Genomic DNA, 10,045 nt, shown 5'->3' with positions numbered 1-10,045 from the left:
TCGGGTCAGCATCTGGCTTCAGCTCAGGTCGTGATCTTAAGGTTCGTGAGTGCGAGCCCCGCATTGGGTTCTTTCCCGATCAAGATACCCGATTCGGCTCCTGTGTCTGCGCCCCCCACCCCCCGCCCCCAGTGCCTCCCCCTTGCGTGCACATGCACTCTCTGTCAAAAATAAATAAACATTGGGGCGCCTGGGTGGCTTGGTCGGTTAAGCGTCCAACTTCGGCTCAGGTCATGATCTCATGGTCCGTGAGTTCGAGCCCCGCGTCGGGCTCTGTCCTGACAGCTCGGAGCCTGGAGCCTGTTTCAGATTCTGTGTCTCCCTCTCTCTCTGCCCCTCCCCTGTTCATGCTCTGTCTCTCTCTGTCTCAAAAATAAATAAACGTTAAAAAAAATTTAAAAATAAATTAACAAACATTCAAAAAAAGAATATTTCATATCCTTTAGTTACAGAAGCAGGCTTCATTAACCAGAAGTCTGGGAAGAGAACAAGGAAGTCCATTAGTATCTCAAGGGAGAGAGCACCACTGGGAAATCTCGGGGAGAGCTTGAGAGCATGCTCCCCTCAGGTGACAACGTGCTTCGTGCCTCCTGAACCCACACCCAGGCCACGTTCACTAACCCGAGTGAAGACCTCCCTGCAAACAGCTGGGAAAAGCACATTCCTACGACGCTTGTTCAGAGAGGGCTTTTCAGTGATCGGTATGTGATACTCAGTGAACTTGACCACTTTATGCACTTGTTACAGCTATCTGTATGGTCACTGGGTTTTTTTGATATTTGAAAAATGAACCCCTTTTGCTCTTCAAGTCTCTGTTTTCTGTGTATAGGGGACTGCTGAAAGTTAGGATACCTTTTTAAGTTTACTTACTTTGAGAGAGAGCAGGTGCATGTGAGTGCCTGAGCAGGGGAGGGGCAGAAAGAGAAGGAGCAAGAGGATCCCAAGCAGACTCTGTGCTGTCCGCACGGAGCCCAACTCGGGGCTGGATCCCATGAACCGTGAGATCGTGACCTGAGCCCAAATCGAGAGTTGGACACCTAACCGACTGAGCCACCTAGGTGCCCCACGATATTGTGACTGATAGTAAGAAATATGTTTGGTCTTCACCTGGATTTTGGGCAGAGCTCCTACCACCCTTGCAAACCACTAAGTGATGAGAAGGATAAAGGTGTATTTTGCTGTTAACCAGGCGACTTTTGGAAAGCCCCTAGGTAACGTAAGGATGGGGAGAACCAACTGTGGTGGTTAGAGGGTTGGAACTTTGAGCCCCACCCGACCCCCAACATCCCCGTCTTCTGGGAGAGGTGAGGGGCTGGTGATTGAGTTCAGTTGCCAAGGGTCAGTGTTTGAATCAGCCATGCTCGTGGGATGAAGCCTCCATAAAACCCCAAAAGGATAGGATTCAGAGAATGTCTGGTCTGCTTGGTGAGCTTAAGGAGGTGCCGGGAGGGTGCACGTGCAGGGAGGCCATGGAAGCTACATGCCCTTTCCCCCCTACCTTGCCGGACGCATCTATTCTATCAGGCTGTCCCTGAGTCATATCCTTTTATAGTAAATTGGTGATATACTGAATGAGTAAGCAGTTTTTCTTAGTTCTGTGACTCACTCTAGCAAATTAATGGAACTCGAGGGAAGAGGTCATGGGAACCTCTGATTTTATAGCCCATCAATCAGGAGCACGGAGAGCAACCTGGACTGGTGATGGGCAGCTGAAGTGGAAGACAGCCTTTTAGGACTGAACCCGGAGGCAGTGGGCCTGACACTGTCTCCGTGTAGGTCGTGCCCGAGTTGAGTTAAATTGTAGGACACCCAGCTGGGCGTCCTAGAATTGCTTGGTGTCGTGGAGGGAAAACTCACACATTGTAACTGGTATCAGAGTAAGACTTGTGTTGTCTGACACTCTTTGAACAGCCAGTCCTGAGCCTTGGGTATGGGGCTCACTGTGCGGCCTCTGTGTACGATGGGAAGGTTGTGCTCAGAAAATGTTTATATTGGAGGAGGCTTAAAGGGTAGACAGTGTTTCGTGAATGCACCCATCTAACTCATCCTTTCTGCTTTCCCTCTTCAAACACTGTTAGGGCTGAGGATAAAGAAAAAAAGAGGTTTATTCAAACAAAATGGTGGAAAATAAAGCATGATTATATCGATTGATGCAGAAAAAGCACTTTGCAAGATGCAACACCCTTTCATAATAAAAGCACTCAACAAACCGACTTAGGGAAGCTACCTTAACATAATAAAGGCCATATATGAAGAACCCACAGATCACATCATACGTCATACTCAACATACTCAATAGTGAAAGACTGAAAGCTTTTCCTCTGAAATTAGAAGCAAGGATCTCCACTTCACCGCTTTTATTAAACATAGTACTATGGAAGTCTCAGCCAGGGCAATGAGGTCAGAAGAATAAAAGCCATCCCAGTAGGAATTGAGGAATTAAAATCGCATCTGTTTGCAAATGACATGATAGTATACGAAGAATCCTAAAATTACACACACACACACACACACACACACACAACTGTGAGAACTAATAAATGAATTCAGCAAAGTTGCAGGATACAAAATCAACACTCAGAATTCAGTTGTGTTTCTATACACTAACAATGAACAATCCAAAAGGGAAGTTAAGGAAATAATCCACTTGCAAGAGGACCACAAAGAATAAAACACTTAGGAATAAACTTAACCAAGAAAGCAAAAAACGTGTAAACTAGAAAACTTTAGTGAAAGAGAGAAGACACAAATAAATGGAAAGACATCCCATGTTCATAGACTGGAAGTCGTCATGTTGTTAAGATGTCACTATTACCCTAAGTGATCTATAGATGTAATGAATCCCTGTCAAAAGGCCAACAGCATTTTTTAAGAGAACGAATAAAATCCTTCCCAAAAATGCATATGGCACCTCAAGGGTAACAAAGTTGGGAGGTCTCAATTTGTGATTTCAAAACTTACTCCAAAGCTAAAATAATGAAAATAGCACGGTACTGGCATAAAGACAAACATGCAGAACAATGGAATAGAATAGAGGGCCGAGAAGTAAAACCTCACATATATAGTCAAATTATTTTAAACGAGGGTGCCAAGACCATTCAGTGAGGCAAGAGGAGTCTCTGAACAAATGGTGCTGGAAAAACTGGATATCCACATGCAAAAGAATGAAATTGAGGGGCGCCTGGGTGGCTCAGTTGGTTGAGCATCCAGCTTCAGCTCAGGTCATGATCTCGTGGTCTGTGGGTTCGAGCCCCACGTGGGGCTCTGTGCTGACAGCTCGGAGCCTGGAGTCTGCTTTGGATTCTGTGTCCCCCCTCTTTCTCTGCCCCTCCCCCACTCATGCTCTGTCTCTCCCTGTCTCAGAAATAAACATTAAAAAATTAAAAAAGAATGAAGTTGACCCCTTACTTAGCACCATACACAAATGGTAACTTAAAATGATCAAAGACCTAAACATTAGACCTAAAATGATAAAATTTAGAAGAAAACAGAGGAGGGGGGGCGCCTGGCTGGCTCAGTCAGTAGAATGTGCAACTCTTGATCTCGGGGTTGTGAGTTCGAGCCCCACGTTTGGTGTAGAGATTACTTAAAAAAGAAAAAAAAAAAAAAAAAACTAAACAGGGAAAAGCTTCACGACATTGGATTTGGCAAGGATTTCCCGGCCGTGACACCAAAAGCACAGGAAACAAAAGTAAAAACAGACAAAGTGGACTGCATCAAAATTTTAAAATTCTGTGCATCAAAGGACATGAACAGAGTGCAAAGGCAACCTGTGAAATGGTAAACAATATTCACTGAACATATATATGGTAAGGGACTAATATCCAGAGTACATAAAGAACTCCTATAACTCAACAACAGCAACCAAAAAACCCCCAAATAATCGAAGGAAGAGACAAAGGACTCGAACCGACAATTCTCCTAATGTGGTACACAAATGGCCAACAAACCTATAAAGATGCTCAACGTCATAGTCATAAGGGGAAATGCAAATCAAAACCATAATGAGATACCACCTCACACCCATCCGATGGCTACTATCAAACTAACAAGTGTTGGCGAAGATGTGAGACGTTGGAACCCTTATGCGTGATGGGTGGGAATGTAAAAGTGATGCGGCCACTATGGAAAGCAGTATGATGGTTCCTCAGAAAATTAAGAATATAACTGCCATAGACTCAGCAATTCTACTTTTGGGTATATATCCAGAGGAAATGAAAGCAGGACCTTGAGGAGATTTTTGCACACCCGTGTTCACAGCAACACTCAGAATAGCCAAGATGTGGAAGCAACCCATGTGTCCGTAGGCAGACGGATGGATTAACAAAATGTGACCTACCTACACAGAGGAATATTATTCAACCTTAAAAGAGGAAGGAAATTCTGGCACATGCCACAGTGTGGATGGACCTTGAGGACATTAGGCTAAGTGCAATGAACCAGCCACAAAAGGATAAATACTGTGTGATTCCACTTAATACGAGGCCCCTAGAGTAGTCACGTTCAAAGAGATTGAAGGTAGACTGGGGGGTGCCAGGGACGGGGGTGGGGGAGGGTTGGGGAGTCAGTGCTTCGTGGGGACACAGTTTCAGTTTTGCAAACTGACTGGTTGGATAACAACGTGAATATACTCAACACCACTGACCTGTCTGCTTAGAAGTGGTTAAGATCGTAAATTTCATGCATTTCTCACCACAATAAAAAAATGTAAACGATACAGGGAGGGTCATTCTTCACACTCCAGGAGGAAGGTAGAGAAAATAGCTGCAGAAGAAACTGCCAAGATGTGTGTGTGGTGAAGAATTAACCTGGCCTCAGAGAGGTCGGGCCTTTGCTCTTGGCTCTTGGGAAGTGACCTCCAGTCCTCTGGAATGTTCCGCCTGACAAGAATGTGTGTTTGTCTGCGGGTTATGGCCCACAGCATTTCGGTACTGCCTCTGGAGGAGATTGGAGACTGAATGTCAGCCATGTGGGCCGTAGATGACCAAGCCCCAACAAAACTGGGCACCAAGGCTCAGGCAAGATCCCTTGGTCGGCAAGATTGGTGTGCATTGTCGTGCAGTGTGGTTGGGGGGGAAGAACGGCCATCTGCGACACCCCGGGGAGAGGGTAACTGGGGGTCCGCATTTGGACCCCCTCTGCGCCCTGCCCTGTGCATCTCTTTCCAGCTTCCAGTGAGTTCTGTGAGCCCCTCTGGTGAATGACCAAACCTGACAATGGTTTAGGTGTCAGATATGAGGACAGTGGTGCTGCCTCTGTGGAAGGCAGTATGGCGGCTCGTCAAAAACTTGGACGTAGAATTACCATGTGACTCACTCCTTCCACCCCTAGGTATGGACCTCAAAGAACCGAACACAGAGAACTCAGAGATCCTTGAGCACATCGTTCATAGCAGGACTATCCACCATAGCCAAAAGGTGGAAACAACCCAAATGCCCATCAGTGGGTGAGTGAATGACCAGAATGGGGTGTGTCCAAACAATGGAATATTAGTCCTAAAAAGTAATAAAGCAGGGATATACGCTGCTATGTGGATGAACCCGAAAGAAGCCAGACATAGAAGGTCACAGAGCGTGTATCCATTTGAACATTTCTATGAAATGTCCGGAATAGGTAAATTCATGGAGACAGAAAAGCAGATTAGTGGTCAGGGGCTGGGGGAGAGGGGTGGGGAGGAGTGACTGCTCAGGGGGATGGGATTTCCTTTGGGGTGATGAAAGATTCTGGGACTAGATAGAGGTGATGGCTGCACAAGTCTGTAAATATAGTAGAAACCATTGTGCCCCCCCTCCCGCCAAGATACATTCATCTGGACTTACACTGAGACCCTAATTTGGAAAGAAGACTCTTTGCAGATGTGATTCACATAAGGATCTCAAGGTGAGATCATCTTGGATTCGCAGTGGGTCCTAAATCCAGTAACAGGTGACTGTATACGAAAAGCATAAGGGGAAACAGACACAAGGCACAGAAGAGAAGGCCGTGAGATGAACGAGGCAGAGACGGGAATAACGTAGCCAAGGGCTCACGGCAGCCGCCAGAAACCGGGAGCATGGGGCGGATTCTCCCTCGGAGCCTCCAGAAAGAATCAACCCCACCCTCACTCTGGTTTTTAGTTTGTTTTTTTATTTGTTTGTTTGTTTGGTTTTTTTTTTTTTGTTTTTTTTTTTTTTGTTTTTTTTTGTTTTTTGCCTCCAGAAGAGTAAATTTCAGTTGTTTTAAGTGTCTCGTTTGTGCGAATTTGTTACGACAGCCTTCGGAAACAATAACACCACCCAACGATACGATTCACCGTGGGCAGCACACACACATAAGCGCACACGTGTGCTTGCACACACACACACACACACACACACATAAACTCTGGTCCTCCTGCGGCCGTCCACACGGTCCAAACTCCTAGCCCTGAGGGCTGCTGCTGCTGCTCTGTCTGCAAATATGCACGTTCTTCCCTCTGCTCTTTTTCTTTTCTCTGGCGGGTTTTGGATTATTCATCTTCCCTGTACTTCCCTCCATCTTTTAGCCTCCACTTATAATTGTGAAATTGTGCCTCCCACCGTGTAAAATGGGGGCCGTGGTACATACTGCATGCTTCAGTCAAGCAAGGGCTCCAGAGCACTGTGAAAGGAACAGATGGTGCGTAAAATACCCTCTGTTGTGCCGGGAACGAAACTTAAAAGTATTTAAGGCACCACCGTGCATTGTGAATATGAATCACGTGGGAAGATCGCCATGATTTCTTACAGGAAAACAGAAGGGGTCAAAATAATGTGTAGGAGAGGGAACAGTTTGTGTGGAGGCTTCTAAAAAAAACCTGGAAAGAGAAACAAAAATGTGTGGAGAGAAGCGGCCTCCAGGGTTGGGGGTTGGGGACTCTGGGGGAGGAGGGACGCCTGCTTGTTATCCTTTTTGTTGTCTTTTCCACTCCCTTCACATTTCCCTCAAACATTTTCCCATCCGCACGTATCACATTTCCACGAGAAATGCGCGCAACGGAAGGAAAGCCAGCAGGCTTGTTAATTACCGCCGTTCTAGTGGGTGTCTGGTGGTATCCTTGTGGGTTTGATGTGCATTTCCTTAACGACTGGTGACTGTGGGGCATCTTTTCAAGTATGTGTCGATCACTTGTGTATCTTCTTTGGAGAACTGCTGTCTTAGTTTGGGTTGCTATAACAAATATGCCAGAAACTGGGGGGCTTAAACCACAAACATTTATTTCTCAGGCTTCTGGAAAGCTGGAGAGTCTGAGATCGTGTTTGGATTCTTGCTGAGGGCCCTCTTCCTGATTTATAGGAAGTCATCTTCTAGGAGCCTGGCAGAAGAGGAGAGAGGTCATCTCTCTACGTCTTTTCTTACAAAAAGGCACTAATCACACTCATGAGGCTCCACCCTCGTGACCCAATCACTTCCCAGAGGCCCTGCCTCTTAATACCATCACACGGGGGGATTTAAATTTCAACCCCTGAATTTTTTTTTTTTGGGGGGGGGGGACACAAATATGCACTCCATAGCAAATCTCTCTCTCTTTTTTAATGTGTATTTATTTTTGAGACACACACACACACACACACACACACACACACACGGAGTGCAAGTGGGAGAGGGGCAGAGAGAGAGGAAGACACAGAATCTGAAACAGGCTCCGAGGTGTCAGCACAGAGCCTGACACGGGGCTCGAACTCACGAACCATGAGATCATGTCCCGAGCCAAAGTCGGAAGCTTAACCGACTGAGCCACCCAGGCGCCCGAAAATATCTCCCCCCCTTTTTTTTCTTTTAAGTTTATTTATTTATTTTGAGAGAGAGGCAAATATCTCTTCAGATCTTTTGTCCATATTTTTTGAAGATTCCATATATAAGTGAGATCATACAGTATTTGTCTTTCTCTGACCTATTTCACTTAGCAATAATGCCCTCAAGATCCACCCATGTGGTCACAAATGGCAGGGCTTCCTTCTTTTTTTATAGCTGAATAATATTCCAATATATATGCATTATATGTGTGTGTGTGTATATGTCACAATCATATGTGTGTGTGTATACACTGCATTTTCTTTATCCATTCATCTATCAGTGAGCACTTAGGTTGTTTCCATGTCGTGGCTATTATAAATAATGCTGCAATGAACTTGAAGGTGCAGAGGTCTTTTTGAGTCGGTGATTTTGTTTCCTTTGGATAAATACCGGAAGCAGGGTGGCTGGATCATATGGGTGTTCGATTTTGAATCTTGTGAGGAGCCTCCTTACTGTTTGCCACAGTGTGGCTGCCTCCGTTTACACTGTCTCTCTCAAAGGTTCAAAATAGCCAAAGTGAAAGCAGTGAATCACTCACGTAGTGTTTAGTAGAAATTGTACACACACCAAAAACATGGTTTGCAAGCCGGGAGCACTCAAACTAAAACACTGGATGAGGCTCAGGGGTACGTTGCTGTAAAGCAGCTTTTACAGGAAGAAAGCAATGACTGTTTATGCCTCAAGGTGATTGGTTACAATGTTACAATTTTCAGCTGGGCTACGGTCATATCAACCTTGGGAAACAGTTCAAGTTTAACTTACCATTTCCAGAGGCACAAGCAAAGTGATCCAGGTCAAGTTAGCGGTGCAAACTAAGCTGAATTTTAAGCTTTGCCTGCAGGCCTCAGCTGGTTCTGTCTCAGGGAACTTTCAAGGCCGGTCTCTGTCCTTGATTTTAACACTAGTGCGCAGAGGCTCCCTTTTCTCCGCACCCTCGCCAACACTTGTTATTTCTTATCTTTTCGATAATAGCCTTTCGGATGAGGTGTGAGGTGGTATCTCGTGGTTTTGATTGGCGTTTCCCTGGTGATGAGTGACATTGAGCATCTGCGTGGATCTCTGTCCACTTTTAAACTGTGGTTTTTTTTATTGAGTTGTGAGGGTTCTTTATATATTCTAGATAGAAATCCTTTATCAGATATATGATTTGCAAATATTTTCTGCCTGTTGTGGGTTGTCTTTTGACCTTCTTGCTGGTGTCCTTTTGAAGCACAAAGTTTTGGGGGCGCCCGGGTGTCTCAGTTAAGCGTTAACTTAACACTCACTCGGTTAAGTGTCCGGCTCCTGGTTTTAGCTCGGGTCATGATCTCGCGGTTCGTGAGTTCGAGCCCCGCGTCGGGCTCTGTGCTGACAGCTCGGAGCCTGGAGCTGCTTCGGATTCTGTGTCTCCCTCTCTCGCTCTGCCCCTCCCCCCGCTTGCACTCTGTCTCTCTCTCAAAAATAAATACACATTAAAAAAAATAAAAAATAAATGAAGCACAAAGTTTTTAAATTTAAGGAAATCTTGTTTCCTATAACCTGTGTGTCCCAAAGGCTGCCTTCCATGCAGGATGCTGGTGGTGTTTCTGGGGGGCAGTGTGCCCCGCTTTGTACACAGCCCCTGTCCGTTTCAGGCTGTGGTTCTCACCTGGGACAGTTCTCCTCCCCGACCCCCAGGGGGCTTTGGGGGATGTGCGGGATATTTTGGGCTGCCACAACTCTTGGGTGGGGGTTTGGGCCATCCCTGGCCCCTAGTGGGTCGGCCCAGGGATGCCGCCTAACATCCTACGATGCACAGGGCAGCCCCCGCCCCCCACCGGCAAAGAATGATCCCGGCCCCAGATGTCCGTAGTACCCAGCTTGGGAACTGCCTGTTTAGGGTAATTTCACGAGTGAAGCCCAGTGATTGGTGAGTATCAGGCGGCAAGATGAAGGCTGTAATTGGGCCCCCTGGTCAGCAAGAGGGGGGCTGAAGCAGGCGGAGGAGAGGAGACCCAAAGGAAGAAGTCACAGAGAGGCAGCCTTGAGGTCACTTGGGCCTCAAATCGTCCCGGGCGCCTGGGCTGGGAGGTGAGATAGAGCCTCGGTGCTCTGCAAAGTCCTTCTCAGCTGACAGGTGAACAGGGGTCCAGGGGGAGGGGAGCACGGCACCCTCCAGGGGCGAGTGTTCACGGAGGAGATGAAATCAGGGCAGTGGACAGAGGGCTCTTCCAGCCTTGCCGTCTGGCTTCAAGGAACTTTGGCCTTCTGGTCCCGTCTTCTGCTGGAGACT

The sequence above is a fragment of the Panthera uncia genome, chromosome A2, assembly GCF_023721935.1.
Source record: "Panthera uncia isolate 11264 chromosome A2, Puncia_PCG_1.0, whole genome shotgun sequence".
Lineage (NCBI taxonomy): Eukaryota > Metazoa > Chordata > Mammalia > Carnivora > Felidae > Panthera > Panthera uncia.
The sequence above is the reverse complement of the archived record's forward strand: the minus strand, read 5'-3'. Positions refer to the sequence as shown.